The following is a 24350-nucleotide window of genomic DNA, read 5'->3' on the forward strand; positions in this document are numbered from 1 at the left end:
AGGCTGCATTCCCACCGTGGAACTCTGGTTCGGGCAGGACTTCAACTCAGTACAAAAAGAGAAATTCAAGGGGCGCCTGGGTGGCTCAGTTTTTAAGTGTCTGCCTTTGGCTCAGGTCACAGTCCTGGGGTCCTGGGATCGAGTCCCACATCGGGCTCCCTCCTCAGTGGGGGGCCTGCTTCTCCCTCTCCCACTCCCCCTGCTTGTGTTCCCTCTCTCGCTGTCTTTCTCTGTCAAATAAATAAATAAAATCTTTAAAAAAATAAAGAAATTCGAGGAGGTGTTGAGAAACTGAACACTTGTTTTTCTTCCTTAGGGAGCCAGGAACAGTGTAACTAAGAAGGCAAAGGGGTAAGTATCTTCTATTCCAGAAGAAAAACAAAGTATCCTCTGCTTTACAATAACTTCCCCTACTTCTCCGTTATTTCTCCAATTTACATAAACACTTTTAGACTGTGTGCAATGCCTCCTAATTAGGTTACATACCAGGGCTTCAGAATGGTGGAAGACTTTGTTGTCTACTCACGTCCTCTCTTATGCTACTTTGAACTGGAAAAAGTATTTTTTTTAAACATTCATTTATTTATTTGAGGGGGGAGGGAGGGAGAGAATGTGCGCAAGCAGGGGGAGGGGCAGAGGGAGAGGGAGAGAAATAGATTCCCTGCTGAGCCCGTACGGGGGTTCCATCATATGACCCTGAGATCATGACCTGAGCCCAAATCAAGGGTCGTATGTTCAACCAACTGAGCCACCCAGGGACCCCTGGAAAAAGTATTTTAAATCAAGACTGACTTGTCTCTCGGTTTCCCTCCCATCCTGTCAGGAGACAGAAATGTGCCGGCAATATGGAGACAAAAGCGGGAGGGAGCTTTCAGCTTTCAAATAGTGTTACATTTGTCTGTCCTTGTGAAATACTGCCGGGGGGTTGACTGAGGTAAGAGTGGGTTGAGGAGTAGGGCAAGGGATTTCAAGGAGTAAAGAAAGAAGGGACCCATAAACTGGAATGCGTCCTGAGAAGTAATACCGGGATATGCTGCCCTCTGCAGGATTTTTAGGGAAAAATACACCTGTTAAAAAGGGCTAAATATTTAAATTAACATCAATGTTGACAAGGACGTGAGCAATAGGAACACTCATATTCTCCTGGGGTATTTACTAGGGAATGTCCAGAAAAGCTGAAGATGTGCATTCCCTATATCCCAGCAATCTCATGCTCATGTAAGTATCCTGGAAATACTCTTCCACATTTGCATAAAGAGATATGTATAGGAATGCTCCTTGTTGCATTGTTTATGACAGCAAGAAATTGGAAACAACCCAAATATCCATCAAGAGAAAGCTGTAAACATCAACTGGGGTATATTCCTACCATGGAATGCTGTACAGCAATTAAAAAGTAACAAGGTTATGTTAATCAAATGGATACATCTCAAGAATATAATATGGAGAGACTAGTTGCATAAAGATACATAATATATTATTTATATAAAGTTTGTAAACACATAAAGAGTGTAATACCATTTATATAACTGAAAATGAAACCCAAAATGTATGTACTAAAAGCAAACATAGGAATGATGAACATAAAACATGAAAATAGGCTTGGGAATCACATAACATGATAGGGAAGGGCACACAAGATTTTGATTATATATATTGTTTTGATTCTTTTGTGTATTCATTATATTACACTTATAAGGTCTGAAATATTTCATTAAAAAAAACTGAGGCGCTCTGATTCAGATTCAACTAAAATTTATGAAGTTCCTTCCATGTATCTAGTAGAGCACCCTTCCACATCTGGCAGGATGATCACTAATACTAGAGTCTGTGCTCTTCAATGCACTAGAATCCCATTATCTTGAAACTTCTGCATTGTAGCTTCAGATCCAGTGAGTGTGACCCTCCCTGGCCTCCTCTGACCAATGGACTTGCAGGAGAGGGTGTAGGGGGAAGGAGAAGGAAGTCAAGGTAGATTATTAAGACTTATTAAGAAAGGGTATCAAGTGCATTTGGAATTGTCTTTTCCAAATGAATTCAACTTCCTTCTTTCTATGGGTCCCATTCTCTCTCCAAGTACCGATTTCTTAATAGAAACCGTGTGATGAGACATGTAGGCAAAAATAAAGAAATTCTCTGTTATAGACTCATTAGCACATGCTGCATGAGGAAAAAGGCAAAACATCCTGGGTTGGTTTTATGTGACCCTATAATGGATAAGACTTGGAGGCCAGTTGTTGGGTGCTGAAAGTGAGACTAGACGTTCACTTTTGAGGCCCCTGTAGGGGATTTCAAGCACCCAATGAGGTGATAGCCATATTAGTAGTTGTCAACTCTGGCTTCACATTTTAATCACTGGAGAGTTTTTGAAAAACTATTGCCCTGCCCCCAGAGATTCTGAATGAGTTGACGTAGGGTCCCCCCTCCCCCGGTGTTCACATTTTATCACTGTCTCTTCCCAGGTGATTCTAATGTGCATTCAGCATTGAGAACCCACTGTGCGGCAGTTGGTTTGCTACTGTTGGAATGGTTACTGCTGGCCCATCCTGTTCTGTTTGTGTTGTGAGATGATGGGAGAAACACTGGGCTGTTGTTGGTTTCTACTAATTCTCTCTACTCAGACCTGCAAACGTCTTTGATGTGCCACTTCCTGCCCGATGCTCTGCTGGAGATTATTCGTCGTGCCTTGGCTTTCCTTCATTCTTTTCGTGCAAGGCCAAGTGCTTGGAAACAGGGCTGTGTTATGCAGCAGACGTAAAGGAGTCGGGACGTGAGGAGGGGGGTGGAGACATCAGCGGCAGGGCCACAAAGATCAATTTTTCGTGCCGTCTAACAGGTCTGGAATCTTCAAAGTCTCAGTCTAGCCTTACAGGCTGGCTAGAAGAACAGGAATCAAGCAGTCCTAGGCCTCCCCTTCTCCATCCTACCCCGGCTCCCACTGGAGACAATGGGAGGAATGTAAAAAAAAAAATGCATGAGTTTGAGAGCTAAGAATGTAGTTTAACCTTCCAATCCAGCAAAGACATCTTTAGAAATGCCTTGTCAGGGGGCCATGCGGACGTTGTTTTAGAACTCTTTGCTAGTTTCCCATTCAAAATACTTCTATAAAATGCCCATACATTGGGCTCCGATGTTAACGTTGGGAATACAAGGAGGAGTCACCATTCCAGCCCTGAGATGACCCACAGGGGGTTAGAAGGGCAGACATGTGACCAAGGAATTACAGTAGAGTGTGAGACGTAGAGGGTGCTCTGCACATCCCACACACAAGCTATACAATCAGGAGAGAGGAAGTCTTGTGCCGATCGGCTTTGTAGGGGAGGGGTTTTGCATAGAGGGGGGGCTGGCACGGTAATGTTTCTAAGGCTTGTCACCGTGCGTTTTGAGCAGCCTCAGCATTACCTGGGACCTTGTTAGAGGTGCAGAACAGAACCTCAGGCCCCATCCTAGACCTGCGGATGGACGGAAGCAGGATCTCCACTTTAACCAGATCCCCAAGGGTATCATATGGACACGAAGGTCGGAGAAGCGTTTTAGAGGAAGAACGAGGGAGTCTCCAGGTTGGGTGCTGAGGGATGATACTCACAAAAGCTTCTGTGTGTGAAGTGGTCTGGTGCCACTGCAGCTCGAGCACAGGATAAATAAGGAACAAGCAGCGGCATTGGGAGAGGCAGGCCCGGGCCTTGTCATGAAGGGGCTTGTAGAGCGTCCTAAGGAATTTGGATTTCATCATGAAGGCAGTGAGAAGCTAATTAAAACCAGTTAAAGGTTTAAACAGGAGGTTTTTCCATTGGAAGTAGTATGTAGGATGGAAGGAAGAGGGTCAAGGCCAGAGCCCAGGGGACCCAGCTTTAGGAGACTGTTGCCATCACTGGAGAAGTGGTGAAGACGTGAACCCGGGCTGGCCCCGGGAAAGGGGGCAGAGGTGGAGACAGGGAACTCTTCAGGAGAGCTGAGCAACAGGACTTACTACTACATGACAGTTCTCATTTCTTGGAAAATCCTTTTAGAAATACATTGTAGGTCATCGGGAGAAGAAAGACCAACACTCAAACAAGCAAAAAACCTAATTGCTCAAATATCTAATCCCAGATAAAAGTACAATGTAAAAACAACATGGTTCGGAGGAAAACAGGTATCCGTGACAAATTGTAGAAGCAGGAAAGACCTAAACGAAAATGTTTGTCATTCTGTTGTTTCAGTGCTGTCTCAGATTGTACTCAACAATCTGAGACAATTTTTGGATGACCGACAACTGATACAGGCTATACAATTTAGATTAAGTTAAAACAGATTACTGTTGTATAATCTCGTAGGAAATGTGAAGAACAGAAAGAATACACACCCACATATATGCACATATTAGGTAGGATTTTTGTTATATTTGTGCCCTTCATGACTACAGAGGGTTTCTTACTGATTAACAGAGGAGCTATTCTTTTCGTATCTCATTGAAGGTGTAATTATTTCCTAGAGTATACTGAACCTTTTATTCCCCAATTCTTCATCAATAGTACATGTATGAAAGAATTTATTAGTCCCAAACTTTAAGAGCAGAGATAAATTTCCAGTACTTTGCTGTTTGAAATATTAACATGGCTGATTATATTTTACTCATTCTCTTAGCAAAAAAAAAAAACTGGGCTTTTTCGTTCCACTTTTAGATTTTAATCAATAACATAAATTGTGTATGAGAAGGCTTAGTGTATTAACTGCATTTTTAAAAGGTATTTGACAAAACCTGAAATCAAATTACCAATGCTGTCATTTTTTATGTTGTATTTTTTATATTTTTGAAAATATAATGATCATGTTATTTTACCAGAGATGAATATTAGCATGAATATTAACCCAAACTCTATTTAGAAGAGGATACACACACACACTCACAGGCACATATAAACATCAAAATGGTAATGGAGATGAAGTCCTATGTCTCAGAGAAGCATTTGAACATGAGAAAACAGCAGAAGAGCTAAACTTTTTGTTATAGCCATTCAGCCTTGCTGCCATCCCCCACTGGGGGTTGGGGGGGGAGGGTCAAGCAATTATCTAAGGTGCTTTTTCTTTCAGGAGATCAGAATGGTCACGTGACTGTCACACAGTTCCTTATTCAATTTCCTGAACTCGTCTCTCTGCCTTGTTTCTTTCAATCTGTTTTCCCGACAGCAGAGTCTCACATTTGGCCTTCACGGCTCCCTCTCTCTGATTAGTTTGCATTCTCAATAGAATTTTCCCTAGGTTTGCGATGGAGACCCTCTCATAGCTATTTACGCTCCAGAAAGCTAAAACAAAAATGCTTCTTAACGTAGATGGGATATGCTACTCCACAGCTTAGCTGAGCTACTAAAGCAAACTGCTTTGGGGACGTCAAAAGCTCAGAGAGAGCTGAACTTGCATGCATGACTGGGATCCTAGCTCCAAATAGGTAATTTGATCTTGAGTCTTAAACTTGCAGAACGAGTTCTGTGGCAGCATAACTGGGCAGTTTCTACCAGGAAATCCTAGATTATACACGTTGTCTCTCCCATTGACTGTACACTGGAACAATGTCTTGGGAGAACAGTTTGGCAACATTTTATCACTCTTTTCCCCTCAGGGATTCTACTTGGAGGCATTTTTGCATAGGTTCCCTTGCCTAAGTATCCAAAGAGGTTCAAAGTAATGTTGTTTATGAAGACCAAAACCCTACATATAATCTATGTATCTACTACTGGGGAATGATTAAAAAATGATGGTCCATTCCCAAGAGGGAATGGTAGGCACCTATTTGTGTGCACTTATACAAAGATTCCTAAGGCCAAGGGATTGTTTGGTGGGGCTTTCGTGTTCCCTATTTTTCAGCACCCTCCTTTCTTTGATATAGATGGTTGATATTCTGTTTTATATTAAGTGTGTTACAGTAGAGCTTCAAGACCCTTTTCTAAAGATTGCCTCCATCCCATCAAGTCCCTCCTATATCAACATTCTAGAGCTATCATTATAGCATAGCTACATAGGAAAGTAAAACGGTATAGTATTTATAAATAATATAGGATCTATGCATATATAGGCATGAAACATTTCTGGAAGGATATACTTGAAACAGTGCATATCTCTGGATGGAAGGGTTGGATGGGAGCGGAAAAAGAGATGATAAACTTCTGGTCTTTGTCCTCGACACATATTTTATAATTTCAAAAATAAACTTTAAACAAGTCTACGTAAATAAGTGAATAAAATGGAGATAAAGGCCATTGAAAAGGGACAGTCATTGGAGTGTTTTTGGTGCAGGAACCCTAACAAGGCCTGCAAAGAGAACAGAGGCCCTTGTGTTTTCTGTGGTGGTCCATGAGACCAGATACTTGTCTGTTTTGCCTGTCATTGTATCCCCAGGGAAGACATGGTTCTCTGGAGTCCTACCGCCACTTGATCTTTCAGGACCCTGAAGGTTATGGCTCAAGCCTGGCTGGGATAGCAAACATCACATCCTCCGAGAAGCCTTCTGTGATTCTTGTGGCCTTCCTGGGTCTCTGCCTTCTTTCCACGCCTATTACAAGAAATTCATTGCTTTGGCGTTGGTGCCTATCTGCCCTTTGTTCATATTGATTGTGTTCCTCTTTTCTCCAGGCAGTGGATGGCACAAGAGGTCTTCTGCTGCTCTCATCATAATGTTCCCTTTGTTACCCTGCAGATCTGCTGATTAAGAATCAAGGTTTTACTTTTCTACCAAGACTGCAGGTATAGGGCTTCTTTGTGTGGAAAAGGGGAGAAGGTCACACAGAGTGTGTCAAATTGCATATAATGGGACATTCCTGAATAGTAGATGAGTAGCTGCAATTCCTCCGGGAGATTCCTACTTCAGGACAAAGTCCCAACTTCTGAGCGCGAAGAGTGAGTTTTTATATGTGACCTCACCCTGCTAACACACACACACACACACACACACACACACACACACACACACACACTCAGAATCCTGATCTGGGGCCACTTCCTGGTACACACCCATACTCGAGGTTTACCAAGTGATTTGTCCTCCTGGAATACACAATGCATTTTCATACCACAATAATACTTTATACCAGCTGTGGCTCAGTGGCATGCAAAGTGGTACTAACCCATATTCATTTCTCCTTCCTTTGTGTTTTGATTTAATGATGCTTGACTCTAACTAAATAGCTTCTCCTATAGAGGAGAAAAAAAGAGACTCTGGGAAGACGGTGGAGGAAGGACAAACCCCAGTGGTGTTTTACAATCCTGTGGGCTTGTAGTGTTCCATGTTATTGCCCATTGAAGTTTTATTGGAATGTGATCCATTAGTGCACAAGGACAGCCTAAATGGTAAACAAAAATACATATTTGCCTTCCTTATCTATATGGAAAATAATTGTTAGGCTTATAGAGAAAAAGAAATAGTTGAGTTGTGGTTCAGTGTTTAATTTTTGGTTTTGCTGGTATAGGATGAAATTTATTTTTATTCCTCTTATTTTGATTTGTACCTTAGTATTTAGGCATGCACTTAATCTGAAGTTTGTCTTTATGGGCTAAGTGGGATTTATCCTACAGTGTTCAAACTTCTCTTATATTAACTCTTACTTTACTAATTGGCTTTTGGGCCCAAGGAAAAGATCAAAAAGCTACAGAGGTAAACTACTCCAGAGTAATTTATACAACCCACTCACAGAGAGCATGTGCCTAAGACATTGGAAGTTCTCTACTCAGCAACATCAGGAAATGACCCAAACAGCTGTTTGCCTGGCATGTTATGATCTGGCTACTTATTTTACATCACCCTGGCCTCAGATGTAGTAAAATGTGACACATCATCAGATATTTAAAGGCACAAAGTTGTTTTCAGCTCAGTTACAAAGTTAGACTGGAGATATCTATCTGGTTTGAAAGCAGCTGAGCAGACAGAGTTTGTGGTTCACTGACTACCTGAATTCAGATTGAACCCTCTGAATATTTCTACTTGCCACTCTGCAGCAACACCAGCTTGACAGTCAACTCAAAGGAATAACTGGGTTGGGAGAAAACTGATAAATGACATAGGAAGCACTGTCCTTCAAACTTAACACAAGTTGAACCAAGATCATGGTGGTTTCTTTCTTAAACAGTGGAGGAACAAATTGGGGTATCTGACTTGAAGTGGTCAGGTGGCATCTTCATTGAGTGCCCAGTGCAATGGAAGGATAACTGTTCTTCTACGTTGCTATTCATGAGTTAGCATGCATGACTTATCTAACAACCAGGGACTTGTTCCTTTCAGTCTGAAGTTGGTGGTTACAAATTTGAACCAGTTGAGCCTCTTTGTCTCCTGCCTTATATTTTCATGATAATAAAGAAGGCTAAATCTAAGGCCGGGGTAAATATTCAACTTTAATAGTAATCAAAGAAATATAAATCAAAACAGGACTCCATGTTTTGGTCTATCAAATTGGGCAAAGACTTAAAATTCTATAAAGCACATTGTTGGTCAAAGGATTGTCATATACTTAGATGGGAGAGTAACAATGGTAAAATGTTAACAATTTTTCTGGAGGGGAGTTTGGCATGTCAAAGCTTCAAGATGTGTATATTCCTTGATCAGAAAGTCTATCTTCTAAGTAAGGTAGAGCAAAGATTTAGCAACAAAGATGTTACTTGCAGTATGTTTTATAATACAGTGAAACTTGAAATGACTGAAGTGTTCATCAGTTGGACATTGGTTTAATCAATTATGGTATGATCATATAATGCAGTGATCTTTAGCCTTTTAAAGCAATGCTGAAAAGTTTGATGCAGAAAGATGTTCACAATATTGTGTTATCACAAAAGCAGGTTAAAAATTAGTGTGTTTTGTATATTCCAACTTTATTATAGAAAATGAGTAGATACACATATGTGCATAAAGACAGACATTATGATTTAATGCAACTATATACCAAAATATTCATCCAAGTTATATCTGGGTAGTGAATTTTAAGATTGTTTAAATTTTTTTCTACTTGCATTTTAAAATTTTCTATAATTTATACACAATTAAATCAGTGAAACAAAAACACTACTTCTAATTTAAATAAGTAAATATGAATATGGATGGGGAAGCTAAGTCATTGTATGATCCTGACAATGAGAGCAAGTTAAGGAACCTGTGAACCTGACTATGATGGAGAATTTGTGTTGCCTACTCTAATGTCCAGTTCTTTGGTTTTAGCACCACAATTTGTCACTGGACACTTTGCTACCCAGATTAAAAGACTACATTTCCCAGCTTCCCTTGCAAGTAAAGTGGTCAAGACTAGACTCTGACCATTGAGATGCAAGTGGAAATTCTGTGTGGGACTTAAAGAACTTTGACTCAAGAGCAGGGGTTTACCCTTATTTTCCCTTTTTTCCTTCTCTCTAAACACATTGTGTTTATGCTTGTTGCTAACTGATCAGAACCTTCTACTGAAGGGATTCTTAGGATTAGTTGTCCAGAAAAAGAAAATATTTGGAACATTATAAAAAACATATTTTCAAATGTATCTATACTGGCTTGTTGAATTTCTTGGATTTCAAGATGAGTCTCTCTTTAGTGATTTTTTTATAGGTGTAGCAGATAAGCCTTTATAGACAGAACCTCAAATGTTGATATAGCCAATCGCTTCCAAATGTAATTCTTAATTATATGAAAGTTAAACATTGAATGGATGTTAATGATGATGGAAATAATGGTGTTTTAACACCAGTGCAAATGTGGCTTATTAAAGTACAGAGCCCTTTAATCAATAAGTACATTTAGGGAAAATGAGCCTGTTATTGAAGGAGAATTCATCATCTGGGATGTATTGTTTAAAGAATTTTTACCAAATGAATATTTCTGTGAACTAACTTATGACTTTGAAAGAAAAACTGTATTAAATTCTGAGACCAATACACGGACTCTTTAGAATTAGTTCATATTGCTACAAAAATTAAGAGGAATAATATAATTTGTACCCTGAATAGACATTATCTCTTACTCTCTTTTGGGGACATGACGCTTACTTTCTCGGATTTCATCATTATATGGCTAATTTATAGGATAGTGTGCTTCAAGGATTTAAACTTTGATGATGATGAAAAGCTAATTTTGTTAGTGTTGTTTCTGTAAAACCTTCAGACATTTTTAAATGACTCGAAATGGTCATAAAAAATACAAGCAATTAAAAAGCACATTAATTCCTCTAATTCCCTAACTGTAAGACATTATTAGAAAGTGGCCAGAGTTTTTTTTTTTTTTTTAAAAGGAGAACAAATTTCTTCAGAGAAACATCCCTTTATCCTTTCTTTCTTTTATTTTTTCTTTGTCAATGCAAATGTTCATGTTTTCATCTCTGTAGGCTTCTTTCCTCACTGCATTCCACAAGCCCAGAGAAACTCGCTGGAACTCATACAAAACCCTCTGCTGCTACCATATTAGGAATCAAAATGTGTAGCAGAAACCCACTGCCAAGTAGAGATAATCAACAGGGAATGTCTGTGCCTTCAAGCCAAATGAGTGCAGAAAAATGATCAAGGCAGCAAAATAAATAATAAAACTGAAGACTGGCTTTAGAGTATGGTCTTGTTATATCCCACTTGCTAATAAAGCTGTGCTGAAATTTGTATACCTCTTGGCCATTCAGGTACCAGGGCCCAGTTGGGTCTAATTTTACTGTGGATATAATTCACTCTGGGTCACAAGTGGAGCAAAATGAAATAATATATCTCTGTCTTATTAACTACATGAAAAATTTCATGTGGTTCCATGCTTCATAAATCTTCTACCATAATACTTAAACTGTTTCTGTAATACTTTAAATTTTAATTTTTTTTCCAACTTTTGCAAAGTCTGTAAGTGTATGGAAGTTACCAGAAAACTTTCTGTCATATTACTTTCACTCCAAGTAAAATTGGTTAACATTAGTTATATTTTTCTTACTTCTATGCAGCATTCGATTCCTCATATACTTGACTAGAAATAAATTTTTAATTAATACATGTGACAAACTAATCAATGTTTCAAACCACAGCACAGTGGTTCTGGAATCCTGGCAAGGGATAGGATGGGGATTATATAGTAAAGGCTGAGCAATTATCTAGTGGATTAAACAGACTATTGTGGAACTAACTGCCTGCTTTATTAAGACCGTAATGAGGATACCTGAGGATGTGATGCTGTAATGATGAGAAATTTGACCTTGCAGCCACATTTTGTAAGTTTTAAAGGAGGCAGAGGTAAGAAATGAGGAGATCAGAGAACAGAAGCTTTCATAAATCAAGACAGCAGATGACAGGAGCCTGGGTGAGAGCATAATTGTAGACTCAGGATGAAGCAAAGGATTTAGAGCTGTTACAAAGTAATTTGTGTGCCGTAACTCTCTGGGGATTCATAAATAACAGAGAAATAGTAGATCCCATGGTCAAACTGCTTCTGCACATATTACCTGGACCAAAAAACAAACAAACAAACAAACAAACACCACACACACACAACCAAAAAACCAAACCAAACCGAAGCAAAAAACCCACAGGGACAAACCAACAAAAATACCTTCCTTGAATGTTTATTGCATGTCATAGTTTACAAAGTTTTCCTGGCTATTATTTGGTCCTTTATGAAATTTGTGAGGAAAACTTCCTTACCCTTTTAATCTGCATGTGGGCACGAGCTAAGTCACCTCTGTTAAATAACTTGCTCAAAGTCTCAGTAAGAATGTGCACTGGATCTCAAATCCTTGCTTTTTCCAAGTATCTCACTAATGCCTACCTAAGTAGGAGTGTCTGTGCTTTCTGGAGGGCTCCTCCTTTCCTCTGAAGTGAGACTTAACAATAACTTCCCACCTTGTGCATTTGGTTGTAAGGTCTTCAATTTGAGCAATTTTTAGTTCTCTGATGGTTGTGGGACTCCACAAGGTCTGGGACTTTGGGCTCAGTATTTAGCCACCCTGGCTTTGGAGAGACGAAACTATTCCCAGAAATGACAGTTAGCAGACAGGAAATGCCCTTCCTTCGAAGGACTGGGACCAGAGTGCCCAAATACCTTAGCTTCTACTGCCATCTCCTGTTCAGAGTGGCTCCCCCCGGAACTGCCCTTACATACATTTGCTTAAAATTCAAGTGTAAAACCCAGGCCAAACTGCCTCCAGGTGAGTCAGGAGTATTGCCCATGCACAGGAGTTTCCCCATTCAACCTGTTCTGGAAGCCATGTCTTTTGGTAGTGGCCAGTGTTGGAAGGTCATATGAACAGGATTAAAGGAGTGAAGATTACTGTTTATAGGAGGAGGTAGCTGGGAAAAAGAAGTCTCCATGAGGTGGAGATGTGGCCAAAGGTGGAGGAAAAGAAGCAGCAATGTATGCCTACTCTGAGTATACTGGGTGAAGGACAAACACGTCTACTCTGTAACTGACATGTCTGCGTGGGCCACGTACAAGACAAGTGAAGGAACAGAGAAAATCTGATCCTCGAGGAGCAGCAGCCATGGCTCTGCACTACCCTATGGCCGTGGGCCTCAACAAGGGCCACAAGGTGACTAAGAACGTGAGCAAGCTGAGGCACAGCCGCCGCCGCGGGCGCCTCACCAAGCACACCAAGTTCGTGCGGGACATGATCCGAGAGGTGTGCGGCTTCGCCCCCTGTGAGCGGCGGGCCATGGAGCTGCTCAAGGTCTCCAAGGACAAGCGCGCCCTCAAGTTCTCAAGAAAAGGGTGGGGACACACATCCGCGCCAAGAGGAAGAGAGAGGAGCTGAGCAACGTCCTGGCCGTCATGAGGAAAGCGGCAGCCAAGAAGGACTGAACACCACCCCCCGCCATGTAATAAAGCCTTTTCGGAACTTGAAAAAAAAAAAAGAAAATCTGATCCTCTTCTGATTCCAGGAGGAGGCATCAAAGGAGTTTTGATGTACCTCAGAAGCACAGACTGTGTATCGATACACCCCATCTACAAGCCGAGGCCAAGAACTGAGATGGCAGTGGTCCACAAAAAGGACTCTGGATCTTCTCAGAACTTAGTATTTGCACTTCTGAGAATGTGAGAATCAGAGCCATCCCAATGGAACAGCAAATGGGCATAACCGTTCCAGGATTCAATCTTTTCTCTCTCTCATGGCTTCCCAACTAATGGGAGGCAGCTAGGTAACTGGGCTGTGAGAGGGGAAGTGGGACAGAAGTGGTTATACTACCACCTGGTGCTAAATAGTCATGACTGGTGACATTCTACTACCTCTCACATCATCAAGGTCCTTAACCATATTTGTGGGATGGCCTCTTCTCAAACCAGAAGAGGCTACTTTTATGAACCTATTTTCCTTTCAAGATAGTTCTTGATGCTAAATTTAAGTTAATTTCACTTATTACTAATGGGAGAGGCCCACACAATATGATTAGTCACAGGTAATGAACCACCCCAGGGAGAGTTCTAGTGATAAACCCAGAGAAGAGTGAGTCATAGAGGAGTAAAAAAAGAATACAGATTACAGTACCTATTTGTCTAGAACACTAGCTTCCAGCAATAAAACTGCCCTTATTCAGACAAACATCAACTTCGCGATCAATGACCTGCTGATAGAATTGCTCAGTGTGAAAATGTTCTCTATTCTATGTGGACACAGTTAAATACTGCAACTCGCTGGTAGTCGTTAAGCTTGCTCACATAGGTCCTGCCCAAATATATTCAGCTCATAGCTGTCATTCTATGACAGAATGTCACAAAGAGGGTATATGTAGATCTTAGTCCAATCGAAAGGGCCACTTGACAATCCTTTCCTTGATAGCCAATATAAAAATTTAGGTTCCACAAATAATATTTTTTTCTGAAGACCTGGGAAATTCTTGCCACATAAAGACTAATGAGTATCGGGGATCCTGGCTGGCTCGGTCAGTAGAGCATAAGACTCTTAATCTCGGGCTCATGAGTTCAAGCCCCATGTTGAGTGTGGAGCCTACTTAAAAAAAAAAAAAAAAAAAAAATTACGAGTGTTGAATCTAGTTGTACTGTGCAATGGGATCCAGCACCTTATATTCTGAGAACTATGCTAGACAGGCAGGAAAGCTTACTGGACATAAGCTCTACCTTGAGTGGCATGTACCTGACCACCACATAGCACGTATGTCTCAGATGAGGCCAACTTCTCAGAAAAATGGCATGTGTATCCTTGCTTGTAGATCTGACTATCCATTGAGGCTTGAAAATAACTCACAGGGGAATTCAGTCTTTTTGTTCCTAATGCTATAGATTCAATCTTTTTGTTCCTAATGCTATAGATTCAATCTTTTTGTTCCTAATGCTATAGGTTCTCTCTACTACTAATGCTATAGACAGGCACGGCCAGAGGTTTATTGGCCAGTGCATTGGCAAAGGCTAATGTTGTGAGGGTCTAGAACGTGTTTCAGGGCCAGGTGTAGCATAGTGTAAATTTGATACTTGCTCAAACATGACCTCTTAACAATTCTATTTCTGTTTTTGTTTTCTTTTTTTTTAATTTTTAAAGAGAGTAGAATGAATTATTACTAAGTCCAACCACTATAATTTAATCTGCCATTCATGGGACTTGCATGAGGTAATTGAGGTGTCCAACCAGACAGACAGCAATTAGACTGCTCTGGTATTTGATAAATAAGCTTTATTGGTTACCCACAGTTTTGCTTTTACCCTGTGAAATCTGTATTCAGAGGCCAAGTTCCTCTGCAGTGTTGTTACTGTGCCTATCCTTGGAGCTCAGGCTCTAGTTCCAATTTATAAGAGTAAAATGGATTCTGAGGCCCTTTTATAAAGTATGACTCAGCCTAATATATTTAAAGAAACTACACAGATCAAATAATATATACTTCTACGTTTGTTGGAAAATTTCTTTTTTTTTTTTTAAGATTTTTATTTATTTGTCAGGGAGAGAGAGCACAAGCAGGGGGAGCGGCAGGCAGAAGGAGAGGGAGAAGCAGGCTCCCTGCTGAGCAAGGAGCCCCGATGTGGGACTCGATCCCAGGACCCTGGGATCATGACCTGAGCTGAAGGCAGACGCTTAACCGCCTGAGCCACCCAGGCGTCCCTGTTGGAAAATTTCTTAGGTGAGATTGTTCTTGTAATCAAGCAACTTCTTAAGTTGTTCTCAAACTGTGGCTTTTGTTGGAATTGCTGAAGGGCTTATTAAAAACAAATTGCTCTGCAAAAGTTTTTCTTTTTTTTATTTTGGTGTAGTTCCAATAGTTTACATTTGCTTTTGTTTCCCTTGTCTCAGGAGACCTATTGGGACTACACCAAAATAAATAGCTTTTGCACAGAAAAGGAAACCATAACAAATGGAAAAGCAACCTACTGAATGGGAGAATACATTTGCAAATGATATATCCAATCAGGGGTTAATATCCAAAATATATAAAGAACTTACAAGACTCAGCATCGAGAAAGCAAATAATCTGATTAAAAAATGAGCAGAGGACCTGACTAGACATTTTTCCAAAGAAGACATACAAATGGCCAACAGATACTGAGAAGATGCTCAACATCACTAATCATCAGGGAAATGCAAATGAAAACCACAGTGAGACGGTCCGAATGGCTAGTATCAAAAAGACAAGAAATAACAAGTGTGGGTGAGGATGTGGAGAAAAGGAACCCTCACACACTGTTGGTGGGAATGTAAATTGGTGCAGCCACTGTGGAAGACCGTATAGAGGTTCCTCAGAAAATGAAAAATAGAAATACCATATGATCCAATAATTCTACTACTAGGTATTTATTTACCCAAAGAAAATGAAAACACTAATTTGAAAAGATATATGCACCCCTATGTTTATTATAGCATTATTTACCGTAGCTCAGATATGGAAGCCGCCCAAGTGTCCATCCATAGATGAATAGAATGTGGTATGTATATACACAGTGGAATATTCAGCTATTAAAAGGAATGAGATCTTGCCATTTGTGACAACATGGGTGAACCTCTAGGTATTATTAGGGCATTATGCTAAGTGAAATAAATCTGACAGAGAAAGACAAATAGTATGTTATTTCACTTATATGTGGAATCTAGAAAGTAAAACAAACAAGACATGAAACAGACTCATCAATACAGAGAACAAACTGGTGGGTGGTTGTCAGAGAATGGGGGAAGATGGGTGAAATAGGTGATGGGGATTAAGAGGTAGAAAGTTCCAATTATAAAATAAATAGGTCATGGGGATGAAAAGTAAAGCATAGGGAACATAAATAATATTGTAATCATGTTTTATGGTGACAGGTGGTAACTACACTTAGTGAACACTGAGTAATGTGTAGAATTATCAAATCACTATGTTGTAGACTGAGACTAATATCACATTGTATATGAATAAATCTTTTTTTTTAAAGATTTTATTTATTTATTTGAGAGAGAGAATGAGATAGAGCATGAGAGGGGGGAGGGTCAGAGGGAGAAGCAGACTCCCTGCTGAGCAGGGAGCCCGATGCGGGACTCGATCCCGGGACTCCAGGATCATGACCTGAGCCGAAGGCAGTCGCTTAACCAACTGAGCCACCCAGGCGCCCCATCACATTGTATATGAATTGTACTTTGGTATTAAAAATTTAAAAAGAAATTGCTGCGCCCTCCTCACAGGTGCAGCAGATCTTGCCTGGGGGGGTGGTGTCTGAGAATTTGCTTTGCTAACGATTTCCCAGGTGTTGTTGATGTTGCTGGGCCTGGAACCACACTTTGAGAATCACTGCTCCAAGAGGCACAAGTTTTTACCAACCTCTCCTTATCTGTCACTTTTTCGTTGCGACACCCATTGACGTCTGTGGTAGGCTGGATCGCGTCTCCCCAGTTGGTGTGTTGAAATCCTAGGGGCCAGGACCCCAGAATATGACTGTATTTGGAGACAGAGTCTTCAATAGGTAATTAAGTTAAAATGAGGAGGGCTGAGTCCAACTGAAGGCCTTATTAGAAAAAACTAGAAATGTCGTTCCCAGACTACCTCGGGCCGTGAGCGGCTCCATCAGTGTCTCCGGGGCCTTCGGCCTCTCCGCCTACCCTGCCAGCCTCCTACAATTTCGTGAGTCATTGGCTTAAAGTCTTTCTATTTTATTTTATTTTTTATTTTTTTTAACACACATACACATCCTGTTGGTTCTGTTTCTCTGGAGGACCCTAATGCAAGGTTTCACTCCATTCAGTTTCTGGTCGAAGCCTGAGGAGAAACCTTTTCTTAGGAATGGTTTCCTATGAGTGGAAAGTACTGGGGAGAAAGAATCTTATTGGCCTTTCTCGTATGCAGCCCTCATTTAATGTCTTTTATTGTGATTTATTCTGATGAGTTGGATATTCATGGTATATGGCGACTGCTTTTTGCTCATGAAGAGGACCTACCTGGCTTTCTATTGTGGGCACTCTCTTGCTTGGAGTTGCTTTTTAACTAGTTTTGTTTGTGGTCAGCGTTAAAGGTAACTGCCTCCCAGGTATGTAACTGTTCGTCTGGACTGGGGTCTAACTAGAGCTAACTTAGGCCCTTCATATGCTGGGGGGTCACGTGAAATTTCTTTGGCGTAACCCGAATGCTTTACAGCTATGTCAGGATGGGTGGATATGGTGTCTTATTATCTTCATTTTGACTCTTCCCTCAGTCCTGCCTCACACACTGAGGACTTAATGAGCTTTCACAGAGATTTCTACATCAAAACAGCTCTTGGGGAGCCATGAGCTTTCCTGAACTCGCTCTCCTTTCATCCTTTGTTGAGGTTTTTCTTCTGCCTCTGGCATTGATGTGATTGAACGTAGGGGGCTATTTAGGTTTGCAGCACACAACACCTGTGAAAATCTGCTTCTCTGGCTGCCCGTCTAAGAGGGGTATTTCTCGGGCTGCCCTGCTTTAAATTAGCTTGAAGAACAGAAATTAGAGCCTTCAGAATGGATCAATCTTAGATAACCTGTGTAAAAAAGACTTTATCAAACTCGAAACCCAGATTTTATCCGCCGGAGCTTGAAACCTTGAACCTGTGCGCGCACTGCAAAATCACGCGTGTTTAGACGGCAGCACCTACCGGCCGAATGTGGTACGGCAGGTCTAGAGAGGCCTCCGCTTCCAGCACGAGAGGGCCTAGTCCCCCCCGGTCTGTGTGCCAGGCGTTATGGTGACTTCTCGGGAGAAATTCTTGTCGGAGCTTTTGAGGGCTGGAATGTAGATTGACTCAAGCTGGAGGGTCAGCTCTAGTGTCAGAAGGTTCTGTGGAGGGCTCTACACTTCGAAAATGCTGAGGCTCTTACTGGGCAAACAGTGTCGTGAGTATACATACACCATTGCTAGGAGTATAAACCCCGGGGACCCTCTCACTTCTTAATCCTTTTTCCTGAAAGGTTTGAGACTTAATTGTTAGTATTTTTTCCAAGTGGTTATCTCCTATGGATAAGTGAAACAAATTGAAAAATAAATTCTTGACACAGAAATCTGCTAGCCAGGAAAAGCACTCAGAAAAGACATTTATTCCAAAGTGGAAGAAGTGGCAATGGATTTTTTTCAAAGGCTGTATCATGAGGGGGGGGTTTATATTATTAGCTTCATGCGTGCTAAGTGAAAGCATTATGGGAATATTCTGGCACATTCTTGATAATATGGTATATATGTGAAAGCTGACAATTGACTTGATTCTAGTTAATGTAGTTACTTCAACTTAACCACCAGTATTAAATTTGCCCTTGTTGGACATTTGTACTTTTTGAAGCATTTTGATAGATTCTATATGCTAATGAGAAGTGGATTAGCCAGCTGGCATCATGTCTGACAGATGAGGTTAGAGACACAAGACCCTGAAGAGGTTTATTCAAGGTCACATTGTTTATTAGAACTGGCACCCAGATGCCGTGTCCCTAACTGCTACGATAGTGCTTCTCAGACTTGCTGGGCTGATTACTTGAATCCATCCATTATTGTTCTAGTGTCTAAAAGGGTGAATGAAAGTATAAGACCGATATTTGTGCCACTTTTGGATTAGAGGTTTGGTTCTGCGTGGACTTCATGGAAACCAAAGGACTAGCTAGCATGTCCTATGGATATGGCAACACAGAAACAGCAATGAGTTAGAAAAGGTGAACAAAGCTAACGCCTGCCTTTCAGCACTGCACCCTTGATCCAAAGCTTACTACCAAGTGTTGTGTGGTTGCATCTGTTGAATTCTGTCAGATGGCCTGGTTACCTGTAACTAAACCTGCTGAGCCAGAGGTGATTAAAAAGGCCAGAAAATTCTATAGCTCTGATTGCTGGTACTTTGCTTTCTTGCAAGCAACCATCTATCTGTCCTCTGGTTTTTTTTTTTTTTTTTTTTTTTCTTCAACTCTGCCCGGCATCTTCTTTCTTCTACTTTCTACCTGGTGCACTTTAGGATATTCAGGGGATGGGGGAGTGTCACAAAGTGCAGTTGGCAGGGAGATTAATAAAATGACATGGGGAGGCTGGAAGTTCTAGGAGGATGGAAAGGAAATTGGCTCTATGGTCAGGAGAACAGGCCTCCCATGTGCTGGGCATTATGCTTTGATTCCATATACCTATCCTCTCATTTATCAACAATAGCCAAGAGAAGTAGGTATTATCTTCGTTTTGATGGGAAAATTGTGGCTCTAATCGGCCTTCTGTCCCTGTGCCCACTTGTTTCTATGTAGTCACACTATGTAAAAATACTGGCTAAGTTCGGCATAGAGGTGTGAGAGTGGGGAGCTTGGACTCCATGCAGAGGGTACAAATCAGGTATCTGGAGGAAGAGTAGAGATCCAAGAATAGGAGAAAAAGTGGAACTAGGTATGTTCTAGTCCTCTTGGCTCTAGAGAGAAGGATGCTCAGATAAACTCTTTGCTTTTATTTAAGTCTATTTGGTTTGTCCAGCAGAGCTGTATATGAAAGATCTATAATATTTGTGGTTAAAATCTATGGAAGCTTAGCTAAAAGATGTTGTTCTTGTGGATATAATGGATTGTCTTATATTCTATTCCTCAGGAAAAGTAGGAGATGGGAAAGCATCCTTAATTCCAGTGGTTCTTAATACCATCAACACCAGCAGCCCCCCGGGGACTGGTGAGAAATACAAATTCTTGAGTACCACCCCAGACCTCCTTGAGTGGGGCCAGTAATCTGCCTTTGACCCAGACCTCCAGATGATTCTGAAGCATGCCCAAGTTTGAGAGCCGCTTCTTTACTCTGTAATATCTACTGCATGAGGATTTTAATCTCTTTCTTCATTTATATGTGGGGGGAAAAACATTAAAAAAAAGACCCATCAGCAATCATCATGATAAGACTTAATTTACTTTCTCCCCTGATATGTTCTGGAAGATGAGATAAATGTAATAATGTCGACTTGTCAACGTTCCTAATGTAAAGAAAGCCAGTGCAGGTTTTTTTCCTTCTTGGCCATGTATTTGAATAGTTTAATTGACTTCTAGAGAAAATTAAATATAATTTCTAAATAACAGGAACATCACATCTGATTTTTGACTTTATCTTTGATCACAACATCGTTTTCTTTGACATTATCTGCTGATGACAATGATGGAAATTTCAAGAGGGGAAAAAATTATTCACATGACCACAGATGGCTTGTTACAAGGTCCTATAACCATCTGCACTTAAAAATAACAATATCAATAATCCTTTAAAAACTTGGAAAGACCAAGGAAAAGTTCAGTATTCCTCCTCCTTCCTCCTCTATCCCGACCCCCTCAGAAAAGAAATAGCTTTGAAATAATAGGATTCTAAGATTGCAGAACTTCAAAGGTGACCAGGTACAACTGTGTTTTAATGTTGCCAACACTGACTAGGTGGAAATTCAAATTACATGATTTATTTTCATGGTTTGGGTTATTTGTATCATCTTGAGTTGGAGAGTGATGGCAAGTAGAAGTTGGGGGAGGGAACAGCTAGGAAAGCTGTGAAAAAAATATTGTTAAATCACTGTTGAACAGAAAAAAATTGTTTCTGGCTCCTAATACCAAGTTCTCCCTTCTAAAAGTCCTTCGTTTCTAAAACCTGCCATTCCATACACCACATCTTTTCTTTTTTAAAATAGTAATGAGTTCTCGCAGAAAACTTTCCTCCTTAATAAGTCCTGTCTGCAAATGTTTGATATGTATCTGCAATGTATCTACTGTTGACAACATTTTATATATGTTGATTTATATAAGTTAACATTTAATCATATTTTAAAATCTATTGTATTTTTTTTTTTGCTTCTGGAGTACAGGGATCATATTCTATAAATGTTTGTTTTGATCAGCAGACATTTACGGATTTGCTATTGCATATTTTCCACCATAATGGGCACATTAAGACACATGTGCCAAAAGTAAATGCAGGAAAATACAGTTGGCTGATCATGCAAAGCCAGGATAAGTTAAGAATTCAACATAATAATTCAAAAGATTTTTTTTAAAGACGATACTTGTTTAAAAGCCAAATAAATTTCAGGGGGATGGGGTAGCTGGGTGATGGGTATTAAGTGCACGTGTTGTGATGAGCACTGGGTATTATACGCAACTAATGAATCGTTGAACACAACATCAAAAACTAATGATGTACTGTATGTTGGCTAATTGAACATAATAAAAAGAAATGTGGGTAAAAGCCAAATAAATTATTAAATACAAGTTAGCAATTGATATGAACTTAGCATAGGCCTTCATATTCTATTGACCTAAAGTGTGAAATTCCCTCAATGGTGTTTGAACAGATTTCCCTGGTAGTTCAGAGGAGCTCAGCTATGTTGTAGCAAGGGGCCCTCGTACCCCACTGTTCTCCTGTTCTGTGGATCAGACTGACCTTGCTTACTGATCACTCTGTCTGAAGTGTAATAAAGGACAAATGGAATATTACTGGTAGTAACAAGATATTTTGTCTTTAGAAATTAATTCAATTAGAAGGCCAACTTCTAGCTCAAAACAACAATTCAGAATCTAATGTTGGTAACGTGAACATAATATAACCTCATTCAGTTACAAAACTAAATTCAAAATGTTCTAAGAAATAGGAAACCAGAGATTTCAATTTTACATAGTAAAACAGAATTTAAAGTTGATTGTAGAAAACGTGATGTAAACTTTTCCTAGATTAGAAACTGTTGGGATTAGAACATCCCCTAGCCTTAGGAAAAATCTATCAGGATTGTTCTTTCTATGAATCCCATATCCACCCCCCCCCCCCCCCCTTTTTTAAGACTTGTAGTATGGAGTCTTTAACCTAAAATGATGATAATGACGAGAACTTGCTCTTTCTGGCACTTAGAGGAGCAGTTAGAATCCTCCCTGTACCAAGCCCCCACCATTTTGTTGCAGTGGGATCCTGCCTCCATTTTGAACCCCCCCACCGACCATCTTCTACACAGCAACCATAACAGCATTCCAAAGTGCTGGCAGATCTCCTTGTTGTCATCTTATTTAAAAACCTTTTATGGCTAGCTTTCCAGTACAACTGGAATACAAGCAAAGTCCTTTTCATGCCTTGATGCCCCTACAAGAGCTGGCTCCTGCCTGCCTCTCAGACCTAATGCCCTGTCCTTGCCGGGTAGTGCACCGAGATCTGGCCACACCAGCCTTCTAGGTATTTCTCAAACTACAAAGTTTCGCCCATCTCAGGACCTGGCACTCACTTTTCTTGTTCTTGGAACCCTTCCTTCCAGGTTTTCAAGCGTCTTTGTTCTCCAGAGCTGAGTCCACCCTCTCATTCATCCTCTATATGATTCTGTGTGTCGGGCGTCTTCAGAACCTTTTCTCCATGTAGTCTGCGATTGTGCCCCTTAGCCTGGGTATTTAATACAACTTTCGTTCTTTGAACTCTACTTCTTTTATTCTTAATCAGAAAAAGAATTACTTCATTTAACCTAGTTTCGTGCTAGATTAGTATTTCCTGGGAAACATAAAAAAAAAAATCATTGTTTCCTGTGACCTTCAACCATCTCTCTTGAGATAGAGCCTGGGCATCTGTATTTTAAAAATCTCCTAGGGTGACTTTGATGTACTAAGAGGACTGAGAAAGACTGGACTAATATTCCATTTAATATTTCAATATTTTAATATTTAAACATGCTACAAAATTATCATATATTCTCCTAGCATGTATTCAGGTAAAATACAAGGTATCAGTTTAGGCGGAACCACCTCAGCCAATCATCCTGTGGTGGGGATGATCTCAGATGATAATTAGCCTTCCCTTACTGTTGCCTAGAAATCTGTTCACATACTCTTTGAAGCCTATAAAATGGTCAACATAGTAAATACCTCAATTTTTAAAGTATTAAAACATTTGGTTTAGAGATGGTTATAGATAACTTCATATCTGAGCATTAAGCAATTAAAAATTGTGTCTAGGTAGAGTAATGTGCAAAGTATTACTGAGTATTTTGCAGCCATAATAAAAACAAAGTCATGATTGTCTCATGGACTATAAGAATAAGTCTCCTTTACTTTATTACAAGGATTAATTTTGGAAAATCTGGATACCTTTTTTTTTTTCCCTTCCCTGTACTGAGTGTGGTCTGAAGACCTTGTTTACTAGAAATTCACTTTTGATATGATACACATCAACTTGTTTTTCTTCCCCTTGATATTCCTGTACATTTTCTCCTTTCATTATACTCTTTGAGGAAAGTATATACTTTACACAGACTGGGAGAAGAAATATTTTCATTAATTAAAGATTAATAGTAAGGTCTATAAATGTTGAGCTCTCCATTTCACTAATTAATCTACAATGAAATCATTCAGAAGATTTTTTTGTAGTGCAGACATGATTGATTGATGTCTCTTCTATAACCAGTCTTCTTCCTCTCTACCTTTTGTCAAATGAGAGTAAAGGAAAGAAAATGTGCTTAATGCCTACTATGTATCAGATCCTTTAAAAATCACTTGGCATTAAAAAATGATACAAAATTGTGTGTATGGTGTATAAAAAATTTTCAAACATTGGGATTCTCATGAGATTCATCTATTTAACCTTAATTTTATTGATAATTGTGGAAGTAATTTTATGTAAGCAGGCTAATCCATTGAATGATTAAATACTAATGACTAGCAAACAACTAGAGTGTAGATATGCCATTGGTAAGATTAAATTTATGGTCCAGATGTTTTAGCATTAGAATGGCAAGAGGGAAAACCTATCATCTGTTTTTTGAAATGATGCTGTGGAAATCTTTTTTGATGAATTCTAGCTAGGTATTTCAGGTTATTGATGTGGGCTGAAACAAATTTTCTTTAACATGAAATAAGCCAAATAGATCCGTTCCTGTCTCAATAGTCAGGCATCCTTAAAAGTATGAATTTTGAAATGTGTCATCTTCTAAGATGAGACATGAGAAAAAATGAGTAGGTCATGTGTCGTCAACTTCTGATTGGTATTGATCTTTATGAGTTTAAATGGGTTCACATTTG

The 24350-nt window shown here is 39.9% G+C and overlaps 1 protein-coding gene and 1 pseudogene across 2 annotated transcripts in view; one reads left to right on the forward strand and one right to left on the reverse strand.

Moving 5' to 3' along the window:
* SYT1 (synaptotagmin 1) overlaps nt 1-24350 on the reverse strand; it is a 196367-nt gene that overhangs the window by 28001 nt on the left and 144016 nt on the right. The gene's annotated exons all lie outside the window — the stretch shown is intronic.
* On the forward strand, nt 12450-12770 carry LOC110570518 (annotated as a pseudogene).

Source organism: Neomonachus schauinslandi, chromosome 5 (genome assembly GCF_002201575.2).
Source record: "Neomonachus schauinslandi chromosome 5, ASM220157v2, whole genome shotgun sequence".
NCBI classification, from domain to species: domain Eukaryota; kingdom Metazoa; phylum Chordata; class Mammalia; order Carnivora; family Phocidae; genus Neomonachus; species Neomonachus schauinslandi.